Raw genomic sequence first — 15237 nt, 5'->3', positions numbered from 1 at the left:
AAAGGCTTTCCAAGTAGGTGAAAAAGCAAGATCACTATTTTCCATTTACAGAAACTACTTAAAAGTTAATGACAAAGAATTATTTTTAAAAAGAGACATGAAAAGATATATCAGGTAAATGCATACAAAAAGAAATTAGGAGTGAAATATAAGAGAAAGGAAATATTTAAGACAAAATACACTGAAAGAACAGAGGGGCTATTTTAATATTAATAAAAGATGAAATCCACTCAGAACATATAACCTTTATGCACTGAAAAATGTTTTACTGAATTGAAAACTATTTGCAAGCACTATGGCAAAAGAAAATTTAGAAAAGTTAAAAAAATTCTTACAAATTAATTAGAAGTCAACACTGCAAAAAAAGAATAAGCAAAATATACTAACAGGTGGTTTATAAAAGAACAAATACAAATGTCCATTAAGCACATGGAAAGGTTCTTGACCTCTTTATATTCAATGAAATGCAGATTAAAGGCACAGTGATATATTTTTCACATATCCAATTGGCAAAGAATTTAAAACACAATTATGATAGTTTGTAAGGATATGGAAATCAGTACTCTCAAACAACTTTTGGTGGAAATGTGGACCGATAAAATATTTATTTTTGGAGAAGTGTTTGTCAGTATTTATGAAAAATTTAAAGTGGATCCATTTCTAGGAATTTATCCTACAGACACATTCACACACCTGCACAAAAACATATTTATAAAGATATTCAGTATAGCATTATTGGTGGTAAGGAAAAATTAGAAATAACTGATGTGTTCATCAGCAGAAATTAAATTTTAAGACTTGCCCTATAATAGAATACTATGCAGCTATTAAGAAGAATGAGGTATGCAATGATATGGAATGATCTCCATAACATTATGGGGGAAAAAAGCACAAATGTCAAAGCACTATATATGTGCTCAGTGTCGTACTTGGTGTTGGGACACAAAGATGAATTTGGGTACAATTTCTTTTTGGAAGGCCCTTACCATGAAAAAGATCAGTGTACCCTTCGTAGATAATTCAAAATGACAATAATGCTAAACCGTGGGGAAATATGAAAGTACAACAAAGGAGGTTGTTAACAGCATGAAGTGTTTGAGGATGAAGACCACACATCCAAGGAATTCTTGGATACCAGCTGGGAGTCCTACAATTCAACTCAATTCTGACACTCTCTACCTGGAGATAGCATGAGATCCCACAGATTAGTAGCTCAATTCTACAAGACTACCCTCCACTTCAGGTGTTGCTAGAAAGCCCAGGTTGTCACCTGTGCTGCTGATGGACCAGCTATAAATCAGGGGTTCCCATGACTCCCTCTTTGGATTTGGCTAACTGGGTAGAGTGACTTACAGAACTCAGAAAAACAGTTATTTACTAGATTACCAGTTTATTATAAAAGGATATAATTTAGGAGCAACTGGGTGGAAGAGATACATAAGACAAGATGTGAGGAAGTGTGAAGAACTTCCATGCCCTCTCCCAGGGCACCACTCTCCCCACGTCTCCACATTTTCACCACCCCAGAAGCTCTTGAAACTCCTTCCCTTTGAGTTTTTACAGAGGCTTCATTACATAGGCATGACTGATTAAATCATCGACGTTGGCGAGTGCTTCCACCTCCAGCCCCCTTTCTGCTCCCCAGAGGTCAGGGGTGTGGGCCTGAAAGGTCTAACCCCCTAGTCACATTGGTTGGTTCTGCTGGCAAGCAGCCCTCCTCCTTAGGTGCTTTCCAAAAATCATCTCATTAACATAACAAAAATCACCTAATTTTATTGCTCTCATTACTTAGGAAATTCCAATGGTTTTAAGGGCTCTGTGCCAGAGGTGGGGATGAAGACCTGATATGTATTTCTTACTATAAGTCACAACGCTCCTTGGACTTATTGGAATACAGATAATGTGGACCCACAGTTTCTTCTTTGGAAAGCATAAAAAAGTTTGGAGACCTTCATGATTTACTAGAAAGACATCCTGGAAAAGCTTCAGGGACGTGCTATGGGCTATGGCAATCCTCTGTCATCCACCCTCACTATGAGGTCTGGGAACTTTCACAGAAGATCTTCTTATCTTCAGGCAGAGGGCTCAGTGCAGTTTGTGTCCTATCTGAATGTTGTTTAAATAGTATTTTTTAAAGGAATAAAAGAATCTGAAATCACTTGACTGGTTTCTATCCCTTAATGCTTGGAATTTTTTGTCTCATTACACTTAAAAACATTGAAGTTGCTCATTCCCTTGGTACTTGACTCATGGATAGCATCTGACTTTTCCATGTTTCCATGATTGGTACATATCTTGCTTTCTTTGTCTGAAAGCCCTGGTTACTCCTTTTCTTCTTCAGTTTTCAGCTCAGATACAACCTCCTACCAGAAGCTGTCATAGCTGACCTTGCAAGTCTTGGCTGGTATCTGTCTTCACATCTGTTGTAGCACATATCCTGTTGTTTGGGTCTAGTTTGTTTGTGGGTCTGACTCTTCCACAAGGCTAGAGCTGTTTGAGGGCAGGCTGGCAGCCAGCTCAGGGCCTGACGTATGCTCAGTTCACGTTCAATAAATACTTTCTGAGTCATTTAGTTAGTGATCGAGTGAGCTAGGATACCTCTTTTCCTGAGATAGAAGTGAAGTGGGAGAGGAGGTGCGATGACAAGGCTGATTGGACAAGTCAGGACAGAAGCAGACTTGCTCTAAGGCAACTGTTATCTCAGTGAAGGGGAGGTTAAGCCACCCACTGAGAGTAGGGGAGGCAGGGAGCTGGTCAGACCCTGGAGGAAAGTGGTAAAGGTTTGGAACAGCTGTTATGGAGAACGGAAATGGAGTAGATGAGAAACCCTTGAGGGCCCAGTTAAGATTGGAGTTCATAAATTTATAATGGCGCCCAGTAACATGAATATGTAATTTTCTCCAGAAGGGTTTAGCAGACCTAAACCAGAAATAGACAAAATAATGTTAGTTACTATTTATTCATCCCAGGATCTATGGTATATAATTAAAGTGCCCATTCTCTATTCCTCATAGTGAAGTATGTGATGAAGTAATTATTATTTCCATGATACAGATGGAAAAACTGAGGTCTGTGGAGATTAACAACTTAATAAAGTCATACAGCTGACCACTCGCTAAGGCATAAACAAACCACAGACTGATTCCAAAGGCTAGTACTTTATCTGAGGCCATGTCATTCCACTGATGCTTCCGTGAATCTGGTTGGGTTGAACTGAGTTGGCTTTGTCATGGTGAAGGCAGTAAGATACAAAGGAAACTAGAAAGGATAGAAAGGGTACTGGCCAGCCTGCTGCCATAGACTAAATGTGGCTTTAGATGAGCTAGTATCTGAATCCAGGTATGTTTGGAGGCCTCCCAAGTGACAAAAAACGAAAGGTGTCAGCAATATCAAAGATTAGCTTTAAAAGTGTAAAGGACCAGGGCAAGGGCATAGATAGAAAGGTGTGGTTTGCTTTTAGGAGACTTATTTGACCCAATTCCAGGTGATGTAAAGCTAAAATGTGGCCATGGGAATGGATGCGAATGAATCAGCGTTAAGGAGACCATAGAACTACAAGATCCTTCTGTATTATTTCTTGGAAGGTCAGTGCCTGCCACAGTTTAGATGTTTTCAATATTTACTGAGTGAATAAGAGGATAGTCACAGACACACACACACACACACACCCCCTATAAAGTAATGGGACTTCTTGTGTGGTTTGTGATCATTTAACACTCTTTTATAATCCCATTGTACCCATAATCAAATGAAGTGAAAACCCAAGTTTGCCATCAAAAATGAAAAAAAATGCTTCCCTGAAGTGACTGATTTTGGAGAGAAAGTTACAGGAGATCAAACATTTGAAACTCTTCTCAAGAGAAAAGAAAGTTCAGTGAACTATTGTTATTATGGATGAGAAGAACAGTGATAAAATTGAGAAATGACAGTCTTCTGTATTTCTGTTGTTTTTTCCTATCCTGTTACATGAGGTACACCTATATGCTCCTTCAGCAAAGAAAGTACGAGTAGTCTGTGTTTCATGTGTTCTACCAGGGACCCAGACTTGGTCAATACGTCCATGCTTTAAAACCTGTAATCAAGACATAAAGTCTTATTTAAGCTAAGTCATGGTTATCCTTCACAAATGGAGTATAAAACGGAATACTGATTCATGAGTTAGTTCATTGTTTCTCCCTGCTGATGTTTGATTGTTAGGTATAACATACATGCATGCCAAGTGATGAGAGATGAAACAGCATGATGTAATCTTGCTGCGTTTCAAAGAGTAAAGCCTCCAGGGTATTGGTAAACACACAGCTAAACAGAGCTTCACAATACACTTCTGTGTTTTATGGTTCTGTCAAAATCAAAGGAAATGTATTTACTTTGGAACAAATAATTGTGGGAAATTTCTATAGTGTCCCTGTGGCTTGTTTTTCATGGTAACTAGAATTCCCTTTGGTGTGTGAATAACATTGTATAAGTAAGCAGTGTTGGACAAGGGACAAGATGTATTCCAGCCTTAATTACGGTATAGAGGAGTTTTACCCTAGGCTTCTTCATTTGTCAGGAAATAGCCATGGAAAGGTGCATTATTGTTCCACAATTAACAGAATTAAGGCTCTTAACTGAATATAGTCTTGGTGAAATATAAGAAAAAGGCAATTTCTCAACTCTCAATTCTTTGATCATTAAAACTAAAAGCTAGCCCAGGCTCTCTGTACTTTGTTCCCTTTGTGATTTTGCGGTAGAGAGGGTAACCTCCATGAGACCTGGCTATCTGGCTCTGGCATTTTCTATGTACTTGCAAACAGCATTCAGCTCTTTCCTGCTTAACTATGTGATATGATGGTGAAGACACACTGTAAAGAGGTCCTTCTTCTTAAGCACAAGAATACACCCATAAAAGGGGCACTCTAAGAAATAAAATCTGTGAACCAAGAATTTTTAACACCCTCCAAGTCATACTTTCCTCCTACCTTTCTTCTAGTAGAATTAAACCATAACACTTAATATTTTTCTATATATATTTTTTTAATTTTATTTTTTCAGTGTTCCAAGATTCATTGTTTATGTACCATACCCAGTGCTCCATGCAATACATGCCTTCCTTAATACCCACCACCAGGCTCACCCATCCCCCACCCCCGCCCCTCCAAAACCCTCAGTTTGTTTCTCAGAGTTCACAGTCTCTCATGGTTTATCTCCCCCTCCAATTTCCCCCAGCTCATTTCTTCTCTCCATTCTCCCAGTGTCCTCCGTGTTATTCCTTATGCTCCACAAGTAAGTGAAACCATATGATAATTGACTTTCTCTGCTTGACTTATTTCACTCAGCACAATCTCCTCCAGCCCCATCCATGTCGATACGAAAGCTGGGTATTCATCCTTTCTGATGGCTGAATAATACTCCTTTCTATAAATGGACCACATCTTCTTTATCTATTCATCTGTTGAAGGGCATCTTGTCTCTTTCTGCAGTTTGGCAACTGTGGCCATTGCTGCTATAAACATTGGGGTACATATGGCTCTTCTTTTCACTACATCTCTATCTTGGGGTAAATACCCAGTAGTGCAATTGCAGGGTCATAGGGAAGCTCTATTTTTAATTTCTTAAGGAATCTCCACACTGTTTTCCAGAGTGGCTGCACCGACTTGCATTCCCACCAACAGTGTAAGAGGGTTCCCCTTTCTCCACATCCTCTCTGACATTTGTTGTTCTCTGTCTTGTTAATGTTTGCCATTCTAACTGGTGTAAGGTGGTATCTCAATGTGTAAACCTTAACACTTTAAATTTGTCTCAAATGACAAAGACTCATGCTTCAGACACTCTCAGATGTCACCCTGCATCGCATGAGGTAGAAATAGAAATGTTTTTAGTTGTCTTAAACCTGGAGAGACCAGACAGAGAGACCACACCCTCAGTTTTCTGAAGGCTCAGTTGATTCTTATACTATGATTGAATGTCATTATTCTAATTATAAAGCATTTATATTGTGAAACTGACAAGCATGGGGTTAATTGATGACACTAATATGGATATGTCAAGGCAGAACTAATGATACACTCTGGAAGATAAGAATGCATTAGAACAGATTGTCAGCAGAATCCCAGTGAAAGTGAGTCATAGCAAAGGTGTGGACAGAAACAGCAACATGTAAAAAATTCCTAAAACTCATGAAAACATGTTATTAATCTTGAATTTCATTCTGTCATAGTTAGAAGAGTATATGTCATGGTCTTCGACTGCAAGGACTAGAGGTTATAAACATATTATATCTGGATTCTAGATATGGTTCCCCCACATTTTTATTGCTTACCTTTCTTCAGAATAATGAAAGAATTAGTTCAATTGATTCATTGCTATTCCTGGGAACTACTTTTATAAATAAGGACTACTGTATGAACTCTAAGGCTTGATATATTTCATTTCACACAAAATGGATTTATATATTATTAATCAAAATGGTTATATAAAACACCATATACTGTCATTATGCTCTAAAAATTAGAGTATTCCTGGAAAGAAGAAAAAGAATCCGCATGATTTCTAATTTACATCCTGAAGTTTCTTCCTTTCTCTGAAAAACAATTAAGAACATTTTTTTTTCCTCCTTCTAAATCAACAACACACAATTGTGAGAATTGAGTGGTGTTTAATTCTGGTGAGAATTTCCCTGGAAAGGCCTAACTCTATTCCATTTAATCTTGGTTTCAAATTATTTCTCTAGTATCTTGTATTTCCCTTGGTGATCTGTGCTAAGTTAGGCACTCTTATTAGAGCCACATGGCTGGAAGGCAGATTGCCCAGGCATAGGGTGGTCAGGAAGTGGAAATCAATGAGTATAGGTTTCTTTCAAGAAGTTGGCGGTGAAAAAAAGAAAAGAGAAAAGAGAATGGATGGTAGCTTGAGGGGTAGCATATCAAGGGAATGCTCTTATAGGATGGGAAGAGAGACTGTAGCTTGTTTATAGGCTGAAGGGGGAAGGATCAGTGGACAGGGAGAAAGGGAAGAATCAAGCCAATGACAGTTGATATGATACTCCAAGAGGATGAACTGGGTAAGATCAGTGTCACAAGCAGAGTGGTTAGCCCTGGAGAGTGGGAACCTATTCTGTTCTCTGTGCTGGGTAGGAAGAAAGGAAAAATGAATGGGAGTTTGGAGATATTTTGAAGAGGAATTGGGCAAGTTAAAAGAGCTGTCCTATGGCTTCAGCTGAGGTAATGTGGTGGGAGGATTTGGAGAAAGGAAATGATGTGGAATTGGCTTTGTAGGGAATGCAATTCGGTTTCACTGAATGAAAGCACTGTTGTGTAGGAAAAGTTGCCAGTTGAGGTTGGATTGGATTTAATGGAACTATTCAGTTTTAAATTATTGTTATTTTTATTTTCAATGTTTCCAATAATAGTTAGAAGCTTGGGAGAAGAAAATGTGACTATGGATGGTTTGAAGATTCAGGTTAGGGGTTCTCCAAGTAAGTTAAGACCGGAGAACATGGGCTAATAGAATTAATGGGACTAGATAGAGATATTAAAATGGTATAAAAGGGACCAACAAATAGTAAGAGTAGGGCGTATTCTAGGAAATGGAGGAAAATGAAGGCAGAGAGCAGATTTCATAGGAATTCAAGGTTATCCTCAATGAGGGACATTTAAGAGTTTAAGATCTTAGAGGTGAGCAATTCCAAATTACAGATAACCAGATCTTAAGGGGAAAGGGGCTTCTGTTTATAAAGCAGACAAATAGGAAAGTTGAGGTGATCAGGGTATGCAAGACACAGGGCTTAGAAGGGGAGACATAATGGGCATGGAGGTGACTGCAGGGTGTGAACTTCTGTTATATCGGTACTTACCTCCTTTATAGCACTCATTATAATAAATAATGTTCTCTTATTATTAGGCGTCTGCTTTCCCACCAGACTGCTAATTCACAGAACCTGAATAATGTCTTATTTACTTTTATATTCCTAAGGCATGATGTAGAGTTCCATGCACCTATTAATACAGCATAATTGTTAAATACATGAGTAAGAATAAAATGCAAATCAGGTATAATTCATGAAAGAGCTAAGAAACATGACAGCAAAAAAAATAAATGGAGGAAAGTGATATATATGGATGTTTTTGAACTCAGAGGTAAGCACATGTTGGGAGGTGACTGAACTATGCTCATCTCAAAGGTGGTGGGTTATGGGACGAGTGGTTACCATTAGAAAGGGTTGTAAGAGAAATGATACCTTCAGGGAAAAGCCAGCGTTGAGGAGAAAGGACAAAATGCGTGTTTACACTGAGACAGAGGTTCCACAGGGCATGTGAAAGAGCCTGGTGGGGGTGCAGGAATTCATGTTGTGGGGAGGGATGGAGTTGAGCCAAATTGGAAATAGAGTATGAGAAGTAATCACAAACTGTGGAAACTTCCCTGTAGGGCAATAGTCCAGGAATAGGAAAGAGGAAGAAGATTGGGAGGCAGGCTGCAGGTGCAATGGTGATTCAGACAGAGTTTGTTGAAATAATACTACCTAACAAGGATCGAGACCTTATTATATGCTAGGTAGGCACTGTAAGAAACACTTTACTATCTCAAGGATTTCCACAGCAATAATATGAGCTAGATAACATCATTTCTATTTTCTGGAAGGTGAAGTAACCTTCCCAAGTCCGCACTGTTGGACAGTAGCTGGCCTAGGACTCAAACCTCCAGCTCTTATTCTCTTAATCATTCATTATGCATTCTGTCTTCAAAATAAACCCCCAAGTTCCAACAAGTAGTGTTGCTTTTTCACAGACACTTCCCATGTGTCATCCAGGGGTGAAAGTTCTAAGAACTCAGGAGATTTCAGGCCCTTGTTCTTTTAGGTAGTAATCAGGAGAAGGACATTCATTTTTGTTCAGCCCACGGTGGGTGATCTCAGAGCTCCATGGTGAGTCACAGCTTGGGAAAGCACCTCAAAGACAGAGATAATTGCAGCATATATAGATTATTGATTTCGTTTATTTTATTCTTATGGAAAATGTGTAGCTTTGACAGAAGAAAAAAATGCCTTAATAACAGACTAAAAAAGACAAAAGGCATTGATGAACTTCTGTGAAGAGATGTGTGTGTGTGTTGCCGAATGGGAGAAATAACAGTTGTGTGTGGAGGTACACGGTTTTGATAGTACGTGAGGCAGAACCAAGTGTTTTTCTGTGGTGACAAAACTGAAGGAAGCCCAAATTAAATACTCTTCATTGTAAATCAGGCCTCACGTGTATATTTGAATGGGCTGTGTTGTGCTCAGTGAGAGGGCTGAGCAAGGACAGAAGGGCCTATGGGGTGTCAGGCATGCACAAGAGAGAGACACACACTGGTCCAGTGTCTGGGGGCTGAGTGAATTGGAGTGAATGGGGAAGGTGTAAATGGGGACTCCAAGAGAACACAAAGAGCTTCATCTGGGAACTCAAAAGGTTATCACGTGTCGGCCAAGAGGAATTTAGAATTGGGAGAATACTGTTAGGAAAAAGGTCACATGAATGCGGGTTCAGATATGCTCTCCTGGTGCCCTGGGTTATTTTCAACCACATGGTGGTCCTCACTCCTGGCTGTGTGGAAAGAGCTATTCACCCCCCAGTACCTGAGGCAGTGGGAGGAAATTTGGCTTGAAAAATAATTCATAATAAACTATATGAGACATTTTTAGTGTGTATTCTGGGAACACGTTGAAGAGTTTGCAACTCCTGCCATTTTGGCTTTCTCTGACCTCAGTGTATTTGAGTGCTGGTCAAGGGATCAGTTACAATCTACTCTGCGGCAATTCATACATCTTGTTCACCTTAAAGATCTTTATTTCATAATTATTTGATACAATGCTAGGTAGTGCATATGACAATCTAGATCTACACTCTGCTACTTAGCAGGTGAAATGTGACTTTAGGTAGGTATATGAGTCTCCATTACTCATCTAAAATAGGAATAATCGAACATACCTTCCAGTATTGTTGTGGACTCAGTGATCCATGGGCAGAATGCATAGCACAGGGACTGTCGCACAGTAGGTCTCCAATAAATGTTAGTTACGCTCCCCTTACCCTTCTCTCACACTTTGGTGGTGGTGTGATTCTGATCATGTCTCTTTGACTCAGTTGCTGTACACCCTGTCAATTAGACATACTCGATTTGTCTTCTACCTCTAGGCCATTCAGAAAAGAGGTTGATATTTTGATTGCTCAAGGAAATGTGTTTAGATCAAATGAATTAAGAGATGGCTATGTTGAAATCATTTTTACCATTATAAGAGAAATAGGAATACCGACAGAGGGGAAAAAAAATCCATAGTTTTGTTTGAGAACCCAAGAAGACATAAAAGGAATGGTATTGAAAAAGTTTTCCAAGTCACTGTGAAACTTATAGGTCACAGCGTTTTGCAAAATAACCACTTGGAAAAATATTTATCAATATAATTAAAGCTAAATATACACATACCATATATTTACCAACACTTTCACTCTTGGCTATATACTCAATAGATACGAGTACCTGTGTCCACTAGAGGACACATACAGGAATGTTCCTAACAGCTTTTTTCATAGTGGCTCCAAATCGAAAACAACCTGTATGCCTATTAACAGTAGAATGGATACATAGTTTGTGGTATTTTCAACACCCACCCAAAAAAAAGAACAAGTTAATAATATATACAATATCATGTATGAATCTCATAACGTTGAGTGAAAAAGTCAGACATAAATAGGACATATAATCTGTGGTGAAATAAAAACGGCCACTTTTTTTTTTTTTGCAACTACTTTCAACAGGATATAGAGTTTATATATTCCTCTCTTGAATCTCAGTGCTTTTGTGACTTGCTCTGACCAATGGAATATGGTGGGGGTAGGGAGTGTGAAGGGGAAGGACCACTGTGTGACGCCTCAGTCTAGGCCTCACCCTCTCAGAGCACGGATGTCACCTGATAAATGTCTGGTCTGCCCTGCTGGACACACACAGACCAAATGATAGCAAAAACCACTAGGTATTTATTTGAGCCTCGTTAGGCCATGAACCACTAAACTGAGTTGCCACATAACTGTAGCCACATGAGTGACCCAAACTGAGACAAACAGGGGAACGTCCCAGCTGAGCCCAAGCCAAACTGCTGACCCAGAAAATTATGAGCAAAGAATGGTGGTTGTTTTAAACAATTAAGTTTTGGGGTGGTTTGTTATTTTGGAAAGATAACTGTTATAGTGTATGACTTTATATTTGTATGAAATTCAAAAATAGGATAATTTATAACAAGGGAGGTCATAAAAGCAGTTAGCTTTGGTGGGACGCCGGAAGGTGGCATAAGGAAGCCTCTCAGAAGTGCTTTACTTGGGGTGCCTGGGTGGCTCAGTGGATTAAAGTCTCTGCCTTCAGCTCAGGTCATGATCTCAGGGTCCTGGTATCGAGCCCCGCATCAGGCTCTCTGCTCAGCAAGGAGCCTGCTTCCCCTTCTCTCTCTGCCTGCTTCTCTGCCTACTTGTGATCTCTCTCTCTGTCAAATAAATAAATAAAATATTTAAAAATAAAAAAAGGCTTCACTTATTGAGCTTGTGGATGGTCACACAAGTCTATTCACTTAGTAAAAATTCATCAGATTGAACAGTTGAGCAATTGAGATTTTTTTGCTTTACTCTATGCAAGTTATACCTTCACCGAAACACACACATACACACATACACACAGAGCGTGCACATGATCTGGAATCTTGAGAGATACAGGCATGGCACTAGACAGATGAGTTATTGAGCAAGAATGCAGGGACCGGCAGAGTCTGCAAAGCACTGGAGACTGAGAGTCAGTCGGACTGTTGAAGAGGGAGGCAATTCATTTAAAATGTATTTATAACCCACCTACTTTGGACAAACACTCTGATGGGGATAAATACTTGAATAAAACACAGTCTGACCTTGTAAATTACATGTGTTAAGCCAGGCCAGGCCAGACAAAGACAAAGGCGAGAACTAAATTATATTATTTCACCATAACAAATGGTCAACTGAGGACAAAAAATGTAATAAAAAACTAGATTATAAATCCCGTCAAAGTCTTTGAGAGATAAACTGAATACGTATTGCTTATTAAAGTTCAGATCCATCAGCAAACCTATAGAATTCTGTCGTTTAGTATAATACACTGTGTGTTTGTGACACTTGAAGCTACCACGGAGCTTAGCAATTGTCGAGATTGAAAGTGCTACCCCTCCCTTGCTTAGATCACATTTTAATACTTTTGTCAATGAGCTTTACGTTGCAGCATATCAAAGCAGAGAGTGGTTAAACAATTTCATTCATCCTTTATTCACTATTAGATACAATGTTAAGTTTCTGGAAAATAGGACACTGCGCTTAGCTTCCTCAAAGGGTGAAATTGTTCAGGGAGCTGGATGAAGGCTGAGAGTGAAGCCAATGCAGAGGAGGGGAGGCTGGGAGGTAAAGACGTGGGATCTGATGACGTTGTTTGAGTCTCCAAATCTAGTTGCACTGAAGCATACAGAACTTTCCTTTATTATATATTTGACTTTTTATTCCTTGCAGAAACCCTAAACTTGACTGTCCTTCCTACCTCCTACCCCTCCTTGGCTGCTCGCTAAACCCTTGCTTTCTCTTCCTAGGCCCAAAACTATCTAGGGTTATCCTCCTTCTAGACAACTGCATATAGAGTCAAGGTATGATAGATGAGGGTAATGACCAAAAAACTGGAAAACTGTAACAATGGCAAGACCTAGAATTTTTCTTATTTGAAAATATGAATTCTAGCTGCCATCGTGTCAGGGACCCAGAGGCTTGGCACTGACAGCGTTATAATTGCTTATATGTGGATATAACCTTACTGCACACATATATTAAAGATAAAACTTGGGGTAAGGTGAACAAGCACTAAAAAACTTTAATACATTTGCTTTACCTTTTAACCACTTAGTTAATTAACCTATTAACTTCCCGTTGTGAATTGTAACCACCTGTATCTCTTAAGATAATTGGAATCATTGCTATTTATTAAGAGGCATGCTTTAATTTATTATGTGTTACTTATATAATTAAATACTTTAGAGTAGACCCTTATATATGTGAGCTTCATGTATTTCAATTCAAGGAAAGTTTATGTTAGTCACTAGAAGTGCCAAGACAGGAATAAGATATGGCCTTCATCCTTAGGGAACTTAAAACTTAGCGAGAAAGACAGACATATAAGCTGTGGGAATAGAAATGGACATGTTGTAGGTGTCATCTCGTAGTCATATATATCGTCTGTTATCCAAATGTGTATGTAAATAAAAGTAGAGAGTTCAAAATTAGGCAGGCAAGGAGAAGCTGTGGTTCTCTCACAAGCTGTATTATATTATGATCTCTTACTTGCTTGTCTGTCTCCCAAATTAGGTGAGTCCCCCTCATCAGGCTAATGTCTTATTCAGCTTGTATTCTAGACCTTTGCACAGTGCCTGGATTAAACTGTTTTGCTGAGTTGCATTAATACTGTAGTTGTGTCCTTGGTTCACTTAACTTTATAAATACATACCATATCCATCTCTCTTGACTGCCAGCTACCTTTCTGTGGTTCAGAAGAAACAAGTAGATTCCTAAATCTTGCCTTTTGCTTTTAACATGTTCTGGGCATCAGGCCAAGCAATGGCCAGGTGGACAGGCAGACAGGAGTCTAGAAAGTTTATACCGAAGGTCAAGGAAAGGTGGATGGCCTTGGGTTCAGCCAGCCATGAGAAACACGATGGGCCCCAATTCAAGAAGTCAAGGGTCTGGGCAGGCAGCCAAGGCAGCTCTAGGAACAGAGTCAGAGGAGGGGGGGTTGTGGGTGCAGGTGAACGGGCAGCTAATTCTCATGCAAGGCTCTAGTCAGGTCAAGAGCTTACTCTTTTGAGAGTAAAATTCAATCTTAGGAAATGGGAAATGCAGAGAGCTCTTGAATGAAACTGGTGGGCTGTGTAGTGAAGGTCCAAGGTGGCTCCTGAAGGCAGCTCACTCCATATTTTTTTCTACTGACAGCAGGATCTCACTCACGTGAACAAAGCATCATTCTTTACAATACTTCTAGTACCAGAATTCCAACATATGAATTCACAAGTGGCTATTTCCTGTTTTTGTGCATTAAAGAAATTTTACTTATAAATTTTGGGTCTAAAATGCAGTCACAAAGCTGGATACAAAATATACACTCATACACTCCCCCCCCCGCCCCCCCAACCATGCTTGCATGCACAGAACTAGAGAGAAAAATCTCACCAATCATTAGGCTGGTATCTGAAAATATGGAGCAACACACACTATTACTTTTGGGTTGCGTGGCTCTGGATTGGACTGACAAATTTCTAGCAATTGCTCAATATCAACCCTTAGAATTTATAGTTAAGTTCTTTGAACCTGACATTAAGTTTCCTAAATCAGTTTCACATTGTGCTATGATGGAGTAACAGGGATTGAGTTTGCCCTTCTATATTAGACAACTAAAAAAAGGGCAAGAATATGTGAAACAATCATGTTTAGTTATTTTAAAATAGGCAGTAAAAGTGGTGCCTGGGTGGCTCATTCGGTTAAGCATCTGACTCTTAATTTCGGCTCAGGTCATGATCTCAGGGTGGTGAGACTGACCCCCATGTCGGGCTTCATGCTCAGCAGGGAGTCTGCTTGAGATGATCTCTCTCCCTCCATCCTTTTCCTCCCATGTGTGCTCTCTCTCTCTCAAATAATAAATAAATAAATCTTTAAAAAAATAAAACAGCCAGTACAAGACAGTGATCTCTGAGAGAAGAAAAACAAATGAAGGGAATCCCATGATTAGCCCAGGTCACTGCCTGGTGAGTGTGTCTGGGATGTACTGCCGTCCTCCCTGAGTTGAGGAGAAAGGGGAGGCCAAGGTGGCCAGAATTCTCAGGGCTCCTCTCCAGAGAGGAGAAAGCTATGGAGAGAGGACCAGAAAAGCTGTGGAGATTTGAAGAGGGTACCCTCAAGTCTTTAGCTGAGAACTGGTCAGTTTATGTATGCGAGGAAAATTCTGAGTCTCTGGAGTCAGTGGGAAGACTTAGGTAGAATGATCTATGGAGCTAACACAGAGCCCAGAATAATTTACCTTTCCACCATTCACAGTGGAAAGAGCTCTTGACCATAGGACATTCAGTAGGCTGTTCAGAAAGGCCTTTCTGTAGCTGTGGGGTCAAGCCCTACACTAAATATTACTGTGGACCCACCTAACAAAGATTAAAAGCAAACCTTGAAAGGCTCAACCTTT

Source organism: Meles meles, chromosome 2 (assembly GCF_922984935.1).
Source record: "Meles meles chromosome 2, mMelMel3.1 paternal haplotype, whole genome shotgun sequence".
In the NCBI taxonomy this organism is placed as follows: domain Eukaryota; kingdom Metazoa; phylum Chordata; class Mammalia; order Carnivora; family Mustelidae; genus Meles; species Meles meles.
Note: the sequence above shows the minus strand (reverse complement) of the source record.